The sequence below is a fragment of the Eschrichtius robustus genome, chromosome 4 (assembly GCF_028021215.1).
Source record: "Eschrichtius robustus isolate mEscRob2 chromosome 4, mEscRob2.pri, whole genome shotgun sequence".
Taxonomy (NCBI): domain Eukaryota; kingdom Metazoa; phylum Chordata; class Mammalia; order Artiodactyla; family Eschrichtiidae; genus Eschrichtius; species Eschrichtius robustus.
Genome location: NC_090827.1, coordinates 87,755,086 through 87,772,756, shown reverse-complemented (window position 1 = coordinate 87,772,756; position 17,671 = coordinate 87,755,086). Strand labels below are relative to the sequence as shown.

The following is a 17,671-nucleotide window of genomic DNA, read 5'->3' as shown; positions in this document are numbered from 1 at the left end:
TTCCATCACAATGCTTATCTCACTGTGCTCTCTGCTTTCCTATTTATTGTCTCTGCTAGGGCTATGGCTGCACCCTGTTTATTTCTATACCTTCGGCACAAAGACTTTGGTTTGACATATACTCAATAAAAGTTTGTTGAGTGGAAAAAAATGTCTTCCAGCATTTATTATGTAGTTTTCAGTGTATTGGTCTTGTATATTTTGTTACTTCCAACTATTTACCTTTTTGGATGCTATTGCAAATTTTAAAAACTTTGCATTTTCCAACTGCTGGTTCCTATTACATAGATGCAGTCAATTTTTGCATACTGAGCCCTTCACACTGCTACACAGCTTTACTGGTTCTAGTAGCTTGTTTATGCATTTCTCAGGATTTTCTATAAATGCAATATCATTAACAAATAAGGACAGTTTAATTTTATCTTCTCTAATTTGTATGCCTTTTATTTCTTTTCCTTATTGTGCTAGCAAAACCACGATATTGAACAAAAGTGAGAGCAGACATTTTTGCCTCTTTGAGATCTTAGAAAGCATTCAGTCTTTCACCATTAGTATTAAGTTAATGGGTTTCTGTAGATGCCTTTTTATCAGGTTGAGAAAGTTTTACCTTCTATTCCTAAGGTGCTGTTAGTTTTTATGAAGAATGTGTTGTATTTTTTTTCAGATACTTTTCCCACATCTGTAGGGATGATAACATGTTTTTCCCAATTTACACTAGTGTTAATATGTGGAAATAAATTGATTTAATTTTCAAATATTAAACCAAATTTGCACTCCTGGAATAAACCTGACATGGTGGTCATTGGGGGTGCATTGTGTTTTGCATGTGTGCGGTGTTTTTTTTTGTTTTTCGTTTTTCCTATTTTTGGTTTGTTTGGTTTGGCTGGCTGGATCTCCCCTGCTAATATTTTGTTGTTCATTTAGGCTCTTGGTCTACAGATTTCTTTTCTTGTAATATGTTTTGCTTTGGTACCAAGGTAATATTGGCCATATAAAGTGAGCTGGAAGTGTTCACTCTTCCTGTTCGCTTAGTTTGTGTCAGACTAGTATGCTTTTTTCCTTAAGTGTTTAATAGAATTCATCAATGAAGTCATCTGGGTCTTTATTTGTGGGAAAGTTTTTAGCTGCAAATCTAGTTTCTAAAATCAGTATAAAGGGACTTCCCTGGTGGTGCAGTGGTTAAGAATCTGCCTGCCAATGCAGGGGACATGGGTTCAAGCCCTGGTCCGGGAAGATCCCACATGCCACGGAGCAACTAAGCCCGTGCGCCACAGCTACTAAGCCTGTGTTCTAGAGCGCTTGAGCCACAAATACTGAGCCCATGTGCCACAACTACTGAAGCCCGCATGCCCAGAGCCTGTGCTCCGCAACAAGAGAAGCCACCGCAATGAAAAGCCGGCACACTGCAATGAAGAATAGCCCCTGCTCGCCACAACTAGAGAAAGCCCATGTGCAGCAACGAATACCCAATGCAGCCAAAAATAAATAAAATTTAAAAAATAAGATAAAACCAATATAAGGTGGGACTTCCCTGGTGGTCCAATGGTTAAGACTTTGCTCTTCCACTGCAGGGGGCACAGGTTCCATCCCTGGTTGGGGAACTAAGATCCCTCATGCTGTATGGAGCAGCCAAAAACAAAAACAAAAACAAAAACTGTACCCTGAGTGCCTAGCCCTTTGTCTAGCATAGAGTAGCTCCTAAGTGAATATTTCTTGCCCTTGAGCAGGAGTGATAATCAATCACAACATCTGCCAAAAGCTAAGTGACCAGTTATCACCTGCAATGTATAATAGTTAAAATCAGTATAAAGCTATCAGGTTTTCTATTTCATCTTAAGTCAGTTTCGGTAATTTGCATTTTTCCAGAAATATATCTATTTCATTTAAGATACTGAATTTACTAGCATTAACTTGCTTATAATATGCCCTTATTACCCTTTCTTTTTAATCAATTTTTTTTTTTAAATTACACTATACTAGGTGTGCTTTATTTATTTATTTATGGCTGTGTTGGGTCTTCGTTTCTGTGCGAGGGCCTTCTCCAGTTGCGGCAAGCGGGGGCCACTCTTCATCGCGGTGCGCGGGCCTCTCACTATCGCGGCCTCTCTTGCTGCGGAGCACAGGCTCCAGACGCGCAGGCTCAGTAATTGTGGCTCACGGGCCCAGCTGCTCTGAGGCATGTGGGATCTTCCCAGACCAGGGCTCGAACCTGTGTCTCCTGCATTGGCAGGCAGATTCTCAACCACTGCGCCACCAGGGAAGCCCTTTACCTTTTTTTTTAAAGACAGGTTTATTGAGGTAAAATTACATAAAATTCACTTTTTAGTGTCCTATTCTATGAATTTTGACAAATACACAGTTGTGTAACCAACATTACAATCAAGGCATAGACTACTTCCATCGCCCTAAAAAGTTCCTTTGTGTCCCTGTGAAGTCAACCCTCAGCTGCTTCCTTAGCCCTTGGCAACCCCTGATCTGTGCTGTCTGGCAACCCCTGATCTGTGATATTCTGTGATTCCAGAATATCACATAAATGGAGTTACACAGTACATCGCTCTTTGGATCTAGCTCTATCCCTTAACATAATGCATCTGAGATCCATTCATGGTGTACATATCAGTAATTCATTCCTTTTAAGTGCTGAGAAGTATTCCATTGGGAATATAATTCCCAATTTAATTGGGAATTCCATTGTGTTCAGAGCCAAAGAAGACAGACACAAATGGGGAGCAGGGTAGATTAAAAAGGACACAAGGAAACATATGGAGGAGATAGAGCCATTCATTTTCTTGATTGTGATGATGGTTTCAAGGCTATATATGTACGTCAAAACTTGTCAAATTGTTTTGCCCTGACAGCAACTCTCTGACACCAACTGGATGTACTACATTTCAATTCAGTTCTAACACTAACTACCTGGAGTTAGCACAGACCCCGCAAGTTAAAGAGCAAAAAATTCCTTTACAAAACTCTCCGCACTTCAGATGACACGTGCAAGTCCTGGGGGCCGCCTGCATTTGTGATAGGCCAGTTATGACTTTAGGGATTCCTACAATACCCTCAGGTTCAGTAATTTGCTAGAATGACTCACGGAACTCATTGAAAGCATTATACTTATGATTACAGGTTTATTATAAAGGACATAACTCAGGAACAGCCAGACAGAAGAGACGCATAGGTCAAGATCTTGGGGAGAGAAGGCAGGGATGAAGAACCTCCATGTTCTTTCCTGGTGGATCTGACACAATACTCTCCTGGCACATCAATGTGTTCATCAACCAGGAAGCTCCTCCTGGTTTCCAGAGGTTTACTGGGCTTCCTTATGTGGGAATAATTAACTAAATTCATTATCATTTCATTGAGCTAGGTCACTAGCCTCCCCCCACCCCTCCCAGTTGGCTGAAAATTCCAAATCTCCAACATTTTGGTGACCAGTCCCTTCCTGAAGCTATCCAGGAAGGGGGCCAAGAGTCACCTCATTAACGTAACAAAGATACTCCTATCACTCAGGAAGTTGCAAGGGTTTTTGAAGCTCCGTGCTAAGAACTGGTGACAAAGACTAGACTAGATATATATTATAGTACACACTTCAAACATGTGCCACCTATTGTATTTCAATTATAACTCAATACAGTTGTTTTTTTAAAAAGGCACTGTTTTGGGGGAAAAACAGTAAAGTAAAAGAACTTCAAAACCTCACCGGTAAAAATTAACTTTTAAAAAGTCCAACACAGAAAATGAAAACTCTGATTCACTGTTAATTAGAATGTAAATTGGTACAACCACTTTGGTGTTTTCGGTAAGTAAAAGATATGCATACCCAATGGCCCAACAATTTCACTAATGTCTAATGTCTATGCCCTAAAGCAGCTTGTACATGTACAATAGAACATGCATACAAGTATATTCATAGCAACGTTGTTTGTAAAAGCCAAAAAACTAGAAGTCAGTGGCAAGAGAGGATTGGTTAAGTAAGTAGTACAATAGAGTACTTAGTATACAGCAATAAAAATAATTGAAAAACACATAAGCAATAACATGGATGAAGCTCAAACATAATACTGAAAAAGATGCGTACACAAGGAACCATACTATATGATTCCATTCATATAAAATTCAAAGCTAAAACTAGAAAAAACTAAACTATATTTTTAGAGATTTGTACATAGACAGTGACACTATAAGAAAACCAAAGAGACTGCATTTATATAGTGGTTATGAAAGAAAAAGTTTATGACTGGGAGGTACACACTAGACTTTAGGCGGTGCTGATGATATTCTGAAGGTGTTGATAGTCTATTTCTTTCTTCATATGTTCACTTTATAGTTACTTGTTAAACTCTACATATTTTATGTACTTTTCATATGTTCACATATAAATATATATACACACACAAGACCCACCATAATATATGTATATGCATTTAATAAAATAGTTAATAGCTACTTTAATTATAATAATAGTTAATAATAGTTAAATTTTTAGGTATGGTAATCATAGTATGATTTTTTTAAAAATATAGTACCTTATTTTTTAGGAATACATTCTGAAATAGTAATGAAATGCTATCTGAGATTTGCTTCAGGAGTTCATTGTTCTCTTTTCTTCACTTTTGTTTTTGTTGAAGTTTTTCCATAATAAAAAATGGAAAAGTTAAAAAAAATTACATGTACCATAAGAATCTTAGATTCCTTTTAAAGGAGCTAATCTTATCACCTTTGGGGGGCAGGGCCACCACCTGGCATGCAGGATGTGGGATCTTAGTTCCCAGTCCAGGTATCAAACCCATGCCCGCTGAAGTGGAAGCAAGGAGTCCTAACCACGGGACCGCCAGGGAATTCCCTAATCATATTTTAGATAATGTAGACTTCAGAAATTTTCCATTTAAAAGTAAGAGAAGGGGATTACCCTGGTGGTGCAGTGGTTAAGAATCCGCCTGCCAATGCAGGAGACACAGGTTCGAGCCCTAGTTGGGGAAGATCCCACATGCCGTGGAGCAACTAAGCCCGTGCACCACAACTACTGAGCCTGCGCTCCAGAGCCTGTGAGCCACAACTACTGAGCCCACGTGCCACAACTACTGAAGCCCGCGCACCTAGAGCTCGTGCTCCGCAACGAGAAGCCACTGCAATGAGAAGCCCACGCACCGCAACGAAGAGTAGCCCCCGCCTGCCACAACTAGGGAAAGCCCGTGCGCAGCAACAAATGCCCAAAACAGCCAAAAATAAAGAAATAAATAATTTAAATTGAACAGACTTGTGATTTAGTCAAAAAAAAAAAAAAAAAAAAAAGAGAAGGTGTGGGGAGGGGGATTGTTAATTGAAGAAATACAACGGGTTAATGGCAGGTCTAGGACTGATAATTAAATCCAGGTCTCAAGATTACTAATCTAATAGTTTCCAGGACACCATTTTAATTCTCACACGCTTTTACATTATCAACATTTTTCTCATATTTTACTTGCTTATTCTCTTTCCTGCACTAGACTTAAGTTTTGCAAAGGCAATAAAATGTATTCATTTATGTAGTACCAGAATCTATAAAACTACGCCTTATACACAGTGCTCGGTATTTGCTGAATTATGAATAAACTGACTAGTTCAGACAATCTCTACATGTACACTAACCTTCCAAGAAAAAAAAAATCCACATGAGAACATGTAAGTTTTGGAGTTAAATAAGCCTTATAGTTTTTATATTAATATGGTGCTTCACTCTGTAAATATACACATGGACTGCCAGATTAGAGTGAGCACTGAGGGACTTCCCTGGTGGCACAGTGGTTAAGAATCCACCTGTCAATGCAGGGGACACGGGTTCGAGCCCTGGTCCGGGAGGATCCCACATGCCGTGGAGCAACTAAGCCCGTGCGCCACAACTACTGAAGCCCATGCACCTAGAGCCCGTGTTCCGTAACAAGAGAAGCCCGTGCACCACAACGAAGAAGAGCCCCCACTCGCTGCAACAGAGAAAGCCCGCACGCAGCAACGAAGACCCAACGCAGCCAAAAATAAATAAAATAAAATAAATTTATTTAAAAAAGAATGAGCACTGAGCTATTTGCCAATATGCACTCCTTTCCGGTTTCATATAATTATTTTTAACATAAATCCTTTTATCTAATATACATTTGAGGTGAAACCTGAGAGAAGCAGGCGAGGCAGGGGTAGTTAATGCATAAGCCATTACAACTACAAAAATTAGGGAATTCCCTGGCAGTCCAGTGGTTAGGACTCCATGCTTCCACTGGAGGGGGCATGGATTCGATCTCTGGTTGGGGAACTAACATCCCGTAAGCCGTGCGGTGTGTCCAAAAAAAAAACCCAAAAAACAGAAAACACAATTACAAAAATTGTAAGTCTACCTAATACATATTCGATGATAATTTTAGAAGTGTGCTCACAGCAGAGCAACTTTGGGGCCTAAAGCTCAAAGTTCAAGTGACACAGTGACTAAATTATCACATTAATAGTATGTCTTGATTTTTTTATTTTATTTTATTTTTTGAATTTTTCTTTATGGCGAGGGAGATGCCACTGCCGGGACTCCATCAAATCCCCAGACTCTTAGCCTAAAACCATGCCCAAGTTCAAGCAACGAAGAATAAAGCTAAAAGCCGAAGTGAAAAGATTTTTCAAAAGAAAAGAAGCCTCTCACTTTCTGTCTAAGCTAGTTACACCTCCCCCTCCGCCACCCTCACCAGAAAGAGTGGTTATTCCTTCAACAGATACACCCCTTAGCAGAAGCTGGCTAAGACCATCCTGGAACTTCAAATTTCCCAATTTTAAAGATGCAGTAAAGCTTTGGACAAATAGAGTATGGTCTACATACAACTGGTTTCAGAACTGCATGGCCCGGAGTTTGGAAGTATTGATAGACACCATCTTCCCATCCCGTTTCTGCCACCAAGAACTTCATAGTCTAAAACAATGGTTTCGCATTTTGGAAAATGAATTACGCAGGCTCCAGGAAGCACTGAAGGCCGTCTCAGAAAATTCTTCCTGTCCAAGCTGTGGTCAGATGTGTCACATGCGTGGTAAACTTACAAATGTGCCTGCATGTGCTCTAACCACCCCTGGAGACTCCGGGGCTGTACTTTCCGCCTCACTGCCACAGCCAGCCAGTCATCTTCCTCCGCCCCTGCCTCCGCCTCCACCACTGACAGCACCTTTGCTGCTCAGAAAATCTGATCTCACTAAAGCACTTCAGGCTGGACCATTAAAAAAAAGTGGACCCATGCAGATAACAGTTAAAGACCTACTGACTGTGAAATTAAAGAAGACACAGAGTTTTGATGAAAGGAGGAAGCTTGTACCATCACCAAAGGCACAGAATCCACTAGTTACTGTCTCTGACCTGCAGCGCGTTTCCCTGAAACCGAAGTCCAAAGTGTTATCAACTCGAGTTACAAATGTCTTCATTACTCCTGGTAAAAGCCAGTTAGAACTGCGGAAACTACTCAGAAAAGTCGACGTAGAGAGGAGCCCAGGTGGAACCCCACTTACCAATAAAGAAAATATGGAAACAGGAACTGGGCTGACCCCAGTAATGACCCAGGTCTTGAAGAGAAAGTTTCAGCTGGCTCACCCTAGAAGCCCAACTCAAACTCTGCCACTTTCTACAAGCACCTTTGATGAACAAAACTGATGCCACCTCTGCCTGACTCCATATGATGATCCATAAAATATACAGAAAATATTACCCCAATCCTTTTTTTAATGTAGTATGTATAAGTAATTATATTAATATATAATTCATTTGAAGAATTAAAATATGTATGGAGCCCATACATACTGTAGCAGAAAGCGAGTATTAGGATATTTTCTAGTTTACATGATCAATAATAGAACAGATGGGAAAATGCAATCCCGAAAGTGATGTTTATCCTGGAACTACCCAACTTAGGTTGGGGAGGTTATTCAAGTTTAACTAGATAACTCTAATTTTTACTCTATAGGTGCAGTTATGACATTAAGAAAATAACCTGGTGCCCATTCATCTTGGGTATTCTCAGGTAATTGAAAAGTAAAGTATTTCAGCCTGTAAAGCTCATGCACTCATTAAGTGCTACAAACTCAACCAAAAAAAACAGACCCTCTAGATTTTATTTCTGTTCCCTATAAGCAATTAAGAAGTAAAACCATCCCCCATTCAAACCTGTTCCAAAAGAATTTGAAGCAAAAACTCCAATGTGACCTTAAAAATTAGAATATCACGGGACTTCCCTGGTGGTACAGTGGATGGGACTCCGCGCTCCCAATGCAGGGGGCCCGGGTTCGATCCCTGGTCAGGGAACTAGATCCTGCATGCATGCTGCAACGAAGAGTTCACATACCGCAACTAAGGAGCCCACATGCTGCAACTAAGAAGCTGGCGAGCTGCGACTAAGGAGCCGGCGAGCCAAAACTAAGGAGCCCTGGAGCCACAGGTAAGGAGCCTGCCTGCTGCAACTAAGACCCAGCGTAACCAAAAAAATAAATAAATTAATTAAAAAAAAAAAAGTCTTTCCATTGTACCTACGTTGTAAATTCCTTTTAAGAAAACTTCAGTATTCTTAAGTGCCCAGACTACTCTTCTCGAAAGTAAGTTACCTTCATATTAATACAGTTGATAAACTGTATTAATACTCTAATACTCCATACTCTAGGCCCTTATTACATCACACCTGATTTTAGTCTCTTTAAGTCTCAAAATCAAACCCAGAGCTTCTAAGTTACTCTTAAAACATCTATTTTAATGTTATCCCAATAAAACAATGGTTTCCCACTGATAATACCTTATGGCATTTAAAACATCATAATTTATAATTTTATCTTACTTTTATGTGTAGGTATGTGTATATATATTTATATATATAAATGTATATATTTATAATATGTAAATATAAAATGTTTTGATTTCCACTCTCCACTCCAATCAAACTAGGTTTATTCATTACCTTCAAAAAGCATCCTGAGCATCTTTACAGCTTTGCATAGGAAAGAGTTCAACACTTGGTGAAAAAATATGTGAATATGTCATAGAATTGCTTCTACCCCTCAGTACTCTTATTAAAATCTTACCTGCTCTTAAAATTTTGGCCCAAATTCTGCTTCCTCTTCTTGAAGCCCTGCTTGACCCACTCTAGTCTGAAAGGATCACTGACTCCTTTGAACTGAAAACACTGTACCAATTACAAAGCAATTATCTTACAGTGTCTCCTTGCTGCGGTTATTAGTATAAAAATCATGTGTCCTCAAGAAGATTGTGATCTCCTAAGGGCTCTACATTTGTCTTATACAGTAAGATATAAATTCATATTTTCTGAAGGAATGAAACCTATTAGTGTACTTTTTGACACGCTCTAGACTTCAGTGGTTCATCAAGTCTGAGAACAGAAATCTCCCTAAAATTCTGATTCGTCAATAGCTATACAATCAATATATATTTCAAGACTAAGTGCTAATATTAAGATAAAACAAAAAATTAAAAATAGAACTATCATATGATCCAGCAATTTCATTTCTGGATATTTATCTAAAGAAAACAAAAACACTAACTCGAGAAGATATATGCACCCTCATGTTCATTGCAACTTTATTTACAATTGCAAAGATGTGGAAACAACCTAAATGTCCACTGATGGATGAATGGATAAAGAAACTGTAGACTCTGTATACATACATATGAGTGTGTGTGTGTGTGTGTGTGTGTATATGGAATGTTATTCAGCCATTAGAAAAGAATGAAATCTTGCCAGTTGCAACAACACTGATGGACTTAGAGGACATTAAGCTAAGTGAAATAAGTCAGACAGAGAAAGACAAATACCATATGATCTCTCTTATGTGTCAAATCCAAAAAACAAACAAACAAACAAACAACAGAGCATCAATACAGCTACTTCAATTTTAACAAATTGAGTTACTCTATGGAAAAAACTCAATAACCTATTTTTCTAATAAACCAATAGAGCCTACTTGAAGATACAATTTGTTTTGTTACTCATATACTTAGTCAAGGTCACTATTCTTTAATGAGACAAGATTATTTCATACCTAAATTGTGTGGTATAGAAAAGTTAGATGCTACACATTTCACTGTACTCTTCCTGAGAGCTAAACCAAATTATATTTTAAAGACTCATTCTATCAGCCCCAAACCATTTAACAAGCATATACTACAAAACTACACTTCACAAAGATTCCTGAAAGTTTCTGAATTTCAAGAAATGTTTTACTCCATTTATTTCCACCTTCAAGTTAAGCTGGTACTGCTAGAGTTCTAAAAATACCCTGAATACTAGGGTTCTAAACCTGGACACTGACTGTAAAAGAGACAGTCATCATGGAAGCTATTTTTAGCTTTAAGGGAAATTCATAAGGTCCTAAAATATTAGCCTTAAAGACTGAGGGTCTGACCACTTTCACTGAGGCTTCAGAGGTTTTGACTTTTGGTTTAATGTAACCATAGATGTTCTCTAATTCCGAGTACTTGTGAGGCAGAAGACCAAAATGAGTGATGGCAACATGGCACAAATCAATTAGTTATTCTACAGTTTGATCCTCATAGAGAAAATTCGCAATTCAAAAGGCATATTTTTATAGGTGAATTATTTGTAATAGTACTAATGGCTAACATTTACTGATTTTTGCTATGTGCTGGGCATATTTCAAGTAACTTAAGTGTACTATTAACCCATGTAATACAATGATTCTTTGTGGGAGGCATTATTAACATACCCATTTAACAGATGAGAAACTTAAGCTAAGTAATTTGCTCAAGGGCATAAAAACTCAAATCCAGGCAGTGTGGCTAATCACTCTTACCTACCTCTTACCATTCTTAATCCATACATTATATATAGTACAGTATAATATGATGAGTGGTTATCCAAAATGACTAGAGAAAAATAAAATATATACATATAGAGAGAGTATACTATGGAAACTACACTATATTATAGTGCTAGAACGACTATATGTGGTTATGTTCCCAGGCCAGCTCATAAAGACTACTTTTCTCACAACGTAGTTAGGTGAAGACTATGGTAGACAATGTAGATGTGGGTACATGGCTGCTTAATAGATGCCTTTAATATATTAATTTAACTTTCGGTTTTCTAACTTTCCTTTTCCTTGATAAAGGTGGATCATTTGCCCTATTCTTAAAATGATCAATCATCATTTAAGGTCTTTTTACTCAAAACATCGAAAAGATACATGCACCCCAATGTTTACAGCAGCACCCTTTACAATAGCCAGGACACAGAAACAACCCAAGTCCCCATCAACAGACAAATGGCTTAAGAAGATGTCACGCACGTGCACACACACACACACACAGAGAAATATTATTCAGCCATAAAAGAGAATGAAATTTTGTCATTTATAGCAACATGCATGGACCTAGAGAATATTATGCTTAGTGAAATAAATCCGAGAAAGACAAACACTATATGATATCACTTATATGTGGAATCTAAAAAGAATACAAATGAATCTATATACAAAACAGCAACAGACTCATAGAAAACAAACTTGTGGTTATCAGAGGAGAGGTGGGGGAGGGAGAAATCAGGAGTATGGGATTAACAGATACAAACTACAGATACAGTTTGTATTAACAGATACAAACTACTATACGTAACATATATAAGCAACAACAACTGTATAGCACAGGGAATTATACAATATCTTTTAATAAGCTATAATGGAATATAATCTACAAAAAAAGAAAAACCCACAATGAAAAGCAGCTGGCTTTCCTTAAGGTTAAATGGATTAAGATTTGGACAAAAGAAGGAAAGGAATAATGAGGTTCAAGCACACAAGTATATATATATATATATATATATATATATATATATATATATGGGTAAAAAACACATGGAATTAATTATGGTTCAAACAGTCAGAGCCAGAAAATAAGCAATAGTAAGTACAGGGAAATTCCCTAGGGGCAAGATAAAAAGGGGTACAGTGGGAAAGACTAGATAGTGGCGGAGAAGCAGAATTGGGCAAAGTCTCCCTATTATCAGTTGCCCCAAAATACTTCTGCCCAGAAGAACTTGATGATTGCTAGAGAAAGGGAAAACCAAAAGCTGGTTCTTTGAAAAGAAACAAAATGGACAAACTTTTAGTTCGACTGACCAAGAAAAAAGAGAGAAGACTCAAATTACTAGATTCGGAAATGAAAGCAGGGCTATTACTACTGATCTTACTGAAACAAAAAGGACTATAAAGAAATTCTACGAACAATTATATGCCAATAAATTAGATAACTTAGATGAAGTGCATAAATTTCTAGAAAGACACAAACTACTGAAACTGACTTAAGAAACAGAACCTTAAAATTTGTGCATCACTGTTGTATACCTGAAACTTACATAATATTGTAAATCAACTATACTTCAATTAAAAAAAAATAGAAAATATGAATAAATCTATAACAAAGGAAGAGACTGAATTAACAATCAAAAACTAGAAACAAAGAAAAGCCCAGGCCCAGATGGCTTTACTGCTGAATTGTACTGAACATGTAAAGGATACCAATTTTCCCAGAAGTCTTCCAAACAATGAAAGATGGTAAAACACTTCCAACTCATTTTATGAAGTCAGTATTAACCTGATTCCAAAACTAGACAAAAGTATCACAAGAAAACTACAGACCGGTATCTCTTATGACTATGGATGCAAAAATCTTCAACAGCATACTAGCAAACCAAATCTTCAACAGATAAAAAGAATTCTATTATGACCAAGTGAGATTTATGCCAAGAATGCAGTGTTGGAAATATGTATGGAAATATGTTAATATAAATGTTTCAGACATTACATGAAATTTCTAAAAATCTTAAAAAAAAAAAAAAAAAAAGAATGCAGTGTTGGTTTAACATTTGAAAATCAATTAATGTAATACATTATATCAGTAGAATAAAAAACAACAATCACATGATGCTTAATAGATGCAAAAAAGCATTTCACAAAATCTGACACCCTTTGATGATAAAAATACTCAAGAAACTAGGAATAGAAGGGAAATTCCTCAACAAGATAAAGGGCATTCATGAAAAATCCACAGTCAATATCATACTCCAAGGTGGAAAACTGGATGCTTAAGATTAGGAACAAGACAAGCATGTCTGCTTTCACCACTCCTGTTTGACATTATACTGAAGGTTCTAGCCAGGGCAGTTGGACAAGATAAAGACATAAAAGGCATCTATTATAAAAGAAGTAAAGTTATCTCTATTCACAGATTACATAATTTTGCACATAAAAACTCCTCCTAAGGAGTTCATTAAAACCAATTAGAACTAATAAGTTTAGCAAAGTTGCATAATACAAGATCAATATACAAAAATAAATTAAATTTCTAAATACTTGGAATGAAAAATCTGAAAATGAAATTAAGAAAACAATTCCATTTACAATAGCATTAAAAGAATAAATTATATTAGGAATAAATTTAACAAAAGAAGTGTAAAATTTATACTCTGAAAACTACAAACACTGTTGAAAGAAATCAAAGATCTAAATAAATGAAGAAACAGCCCACGTTCATGCACTGGAAGACTTAGCATTGTTAAGATGGCAATAGTCCCCAAACTGATATATAGATTCAATGCAATCCTCATCAGAATCCAAGCTGACTTCTTTGTAGAAGGTGACATGCTGATTCTAAAGTTCATGCAGAATAGTTAATCCTGAGAAAGAACAAAGTAGGAGGATTCACATTTCCTGATTTCAAAACTTACTGCAAAGCAACAGCAATTAATATGGTGTATAAAGTTCTCATCACAGACCCCTGTGGAAGACAGCCGAGTAGAAGGACTTGTGCTCACCTCCTCTTGCGAGAGCACCGAAATCACAACTAATTGCTGAACAACCATTGACAGGAAGACACTGGAACCCACCAAAAAAGATACCCCACGTCCAAAGATAAAGGAGAAACTGCAATGAGATGGTAGGAGGGGCACAATCACGATAAATCAAATCCCAAAGCCATGGGTGGGCGACCCACAAACTGGAGAATAATTATACTACAGAAGTTTTCCCACTGGAGTGAAGGTTCTGAGCCCCACGTCAGGCTTCCCAGCCTGGGGGTCCGGCAACAGGACCAGGAATCCCCAGGGAATCTGCCAGTAGGATTTGACTGCAGGACTTCCACAGGACTGGGGAAAACAAAGTTCTCATCACAAGGAAAAGAAACATTTAAAAAAATCTATACAAGGGCTTCCCTGGTGGCGCAGTGGTTGAGAATCTGCCTGCTAATGCATGGGACATGGGTTCGAGCCCTGGTCTGGGAAGATCCCACATGCCGCGGAGCGACTGGGCCCGTGAGCCACAACTACTGAGGCTGCGCATCTGGAGCCCGTGCTCCGCAACAAGAGAGGTCGCGATAGTGAGAGGCCCGCGCACCGCGATGAGGAGTGGCCCCCCGCTCCCCGCAACTAGAGAAGGCCCTCGCACAGAAACGAAGACCCAACACAGCCAAAAATAAATAAATAAATAAATAAAATTAAAAAAAAAAAAAACTATACAAGATGATGGATGTTAACTAAACTTACTGTGGTAATCATTTCACAATATATGTAAATCATGTGGTACATCTCAAACTTATACAACGCTGTATGTCAATTATATCTCAATAAAACTTGGGAAAAGTGTGGTACTGGGCACAAGGACAGACTTACAAACCAGTGGAATAGAATTAAGAGTCCAAAAAGAAACCCATACAGCAATGGTCAACTAATTTTCAACAAACGTGCCAAAGCCATCCCATGGGGAAAGAATAGCTTTTTCAATAAATGGTGCTGGAACAACCGGACATCCACATGCAAAAGAATGAACTTGGACGCTTACCTCAAACCATATACAAAACAAATTTTGACCAATTTAAATTTTTGAACAATTTGACCAAAACAGATTAAGGATCTAAATGTAAGAGCTAACACTATAAAACTCTTAGAAGAAAACAGTCATATATCTTTGTGACCTTAATTTAGGCAATGGTTTCTTAGATATGATACCAAAAGTGTGACAAAAAGAAAAACCAAAATAGATAAATTGGACTTCATCAAGATAAAAAACATTTGTACTTCATAGGACATCACCAAGAAAGTGAAAAGACAACCCATAGAACAGAAGAAAATTCTTGCAAATCATATAACTATAAGGAACTCATATCCAGAATATTTATATATATGAAACACTTACAATTCAATAATAAGAAGACAAATAACCCAATTTAAAATGGAAGAAGGATCTGAATAGATATGTCTCCAAAAAAGATACACAAATGGCTAATAAGCACATGAAAAGATTCTTGACATCATTAGTTATCAGGAAAACGCAAATTAAAACTACAATACAACACCACTACACATCCACTAGGTTGGCTAGAATCAAAAAGTCAATTACACAGATAAGAAAATTATAAGTGTTGATGAGCATGTGAAGAAATTGGAACCATCATACACTATTGATGAGAATATAAAATGGTGCACTTTGGAAAAGTTTGTCAGTTCCTCAAATGAGTTACATATGACCTAACAATTAAGTAAAAATGTCTACACTAAAACTTGTACATGAATATTTATAGCAGCGTTATTCCTAATAGCCAAAAGGTGGAATCAACCCAAATGTCCATCAACTGATGAATGGATAAACAAAATTTCATACATCCACACAATGGAATATTATTTGGCTGTAAAAAGGAATGAAGTACTGATGCTACAAAATGGATGAACCTTGAAAACATTATCTTAAGTTAAAGAAACCAGTCATGAAAGACCAACATGTTATATAAGTCCAATTATATGATATGTGCAAATCAGGGAAATGTACAGAGACAGAAAGCAATTTAGTGATTGCTTAGGGCTGGAGGGGCATATGGGAATGACAGCTAAAGAGCAGGTGGTTTCTTTTTGAGAAGATAAAACTGCTCTAGGGCAGCGGTCCCCAACCCCCATTAGGAACTGGGCCACACAGCAGGAGGTGAGCGGCGGGCGAACGGATCGAAACTTCATCTGTATTTACAGCTGTTCCCCATCACTCGCATTACCACCTGAGCTCCGCCTCCTGTCAGATCAGTGGCAGCATTAGATTCGGAGTGCGAACCCTACTGTGAACTGCACAAGCGAGGGATCTAGGCTGCGCGCTCCTTATGAGAATCTAATGCCTGATGATCTGAGGTGGAGCTGAGGCGGTGATGCTAGCGCTGGGGAGGGGCTGCAAATACAGATTATCATTAGCATCATGAGACTTCACCTTCCAATGCAGGGGGTGTGGGTTTGATCCCTGGTTGGGGAGCTAAGACCCCACAAGCCTCATGGCCAAAAATATCAAAACATAAAGCAGAAGCAATACTGTAACAAATGCAATAAAAAAGACTTTAAAAATGGTCCACATCAGGATTACTGGACTGAATGTCAATATTATGACATAGTATGAGTGTGTTTCACGTTTGGTAATTGCAATCATCGTTGCTTTTGTTGTGGTCATCCATGTACAATGCTTGGTGTCAGTCTATTTATCTCTTGTAAAAATAAAATACAGTGTGTGTGTGTGTGTGGGGGGGGGGGGAAGGTCCACATCAAAAAAATCTTGAAAAAAAAAATCCTATCAGTGAGTGGCAAGTGACAGTTAAGCTGCATCTGGTGGCAGGCTTTACAGTGGCAAGCGAGTGGATGTACTTCAATTGTACAGCCGCATATGGTGGCAGGCTTTAAGTCAGAATCCGACACTTATTTTAGTCTGCGTGTGGCCCACCATTATTTTATTTACCACTTCCATCCGTGCCTCTTTCCCACACTGTGCACTTGTCTCAGTCAGTTTGGTAAGCCCACAAGCTAACCCTAGACAAAATGAGTAAAAAACAAACAGCACTGGAGAGCTTCTTTGAAAAGGGGGAAAGACCCAATGATGAGACAGCAGAAGACTCTAAGACTGCCAACAAAAAGAAAGCTGCATTTAAAAGAAAATACCAAGAGTCCTACTTAAATTACGGGTTCACTGCAACAGGTGATTCACATTCTCCAAGCCCGCTTTGTGTAACATGTGGCGACCGGCTACCCAACGAAGCCATGAAACCTTCAAAACTGCTTTGCCACATGGAGACCAAGCACCCTGCATTAAAAGACAAGCCTTTGGAATTGTTGAAAAGAAAAAAAATGTGAACACAAAGAACAGAAGCAATTACTGAAGGCCAACACTTCATCAAATGTGCCTGCACTGAGAGCATCATTCATAGTGGCTAACCACATTGCTGAAGCTAAGAAGCCCTTTACTGTCGGTGAAGAGTTGATCCTGCCTGCTGCTAAGGACAGTTGTCATGAACTTTTAGGAGAGGCTGCAGTTTCAAAGGTGGCACATGTTCCTCTTTCGGCTAGCACCATAACTAGACAAACTGATGAAATAGCAGAGGATACTGAGGCACAACTGTTAAAGAGGATTAACGAGTCACCATGGTACGCAATCCAAGCTGACGAGTCTACCGATGTTGACAACGAGGCAACAATGCTTGTTTCTGTGATATATATTTTTCAGGAGGATGTGCATGAGGATATGTTATGTGCACTTTTGTTGCCAACCAACACCACAGCTGCAGAACTATTCAAGTCTTTGAACGATTACATATCAGGAAAACTGAACTGGTCATTTTGTGTTGGTATATGCATGGACAGAG

At 38.2% G+C, this 17,671-nt stretch overlaps 1 protein-coding gene and 1 pseudogene across 5 annotated transcripts in view; one reads left to right on the top strand and one right to left on the bottom strand.

The window, feature by feature from the left end:
- Positions 1 to 17,671, bottom strand: part of PDS5A (PDS5 cohesin associated factor A) — a 131,103-nt gene that overhangs the window by 91,544 nt on the left and 21,888 nt on the right. The window lies entirely within an intron of this gene.
- On the top strand, positions 6,581 to 7,650 carry LOC137763783 (proline-rich protein 11 pseudogene; annotated as a pseudogene).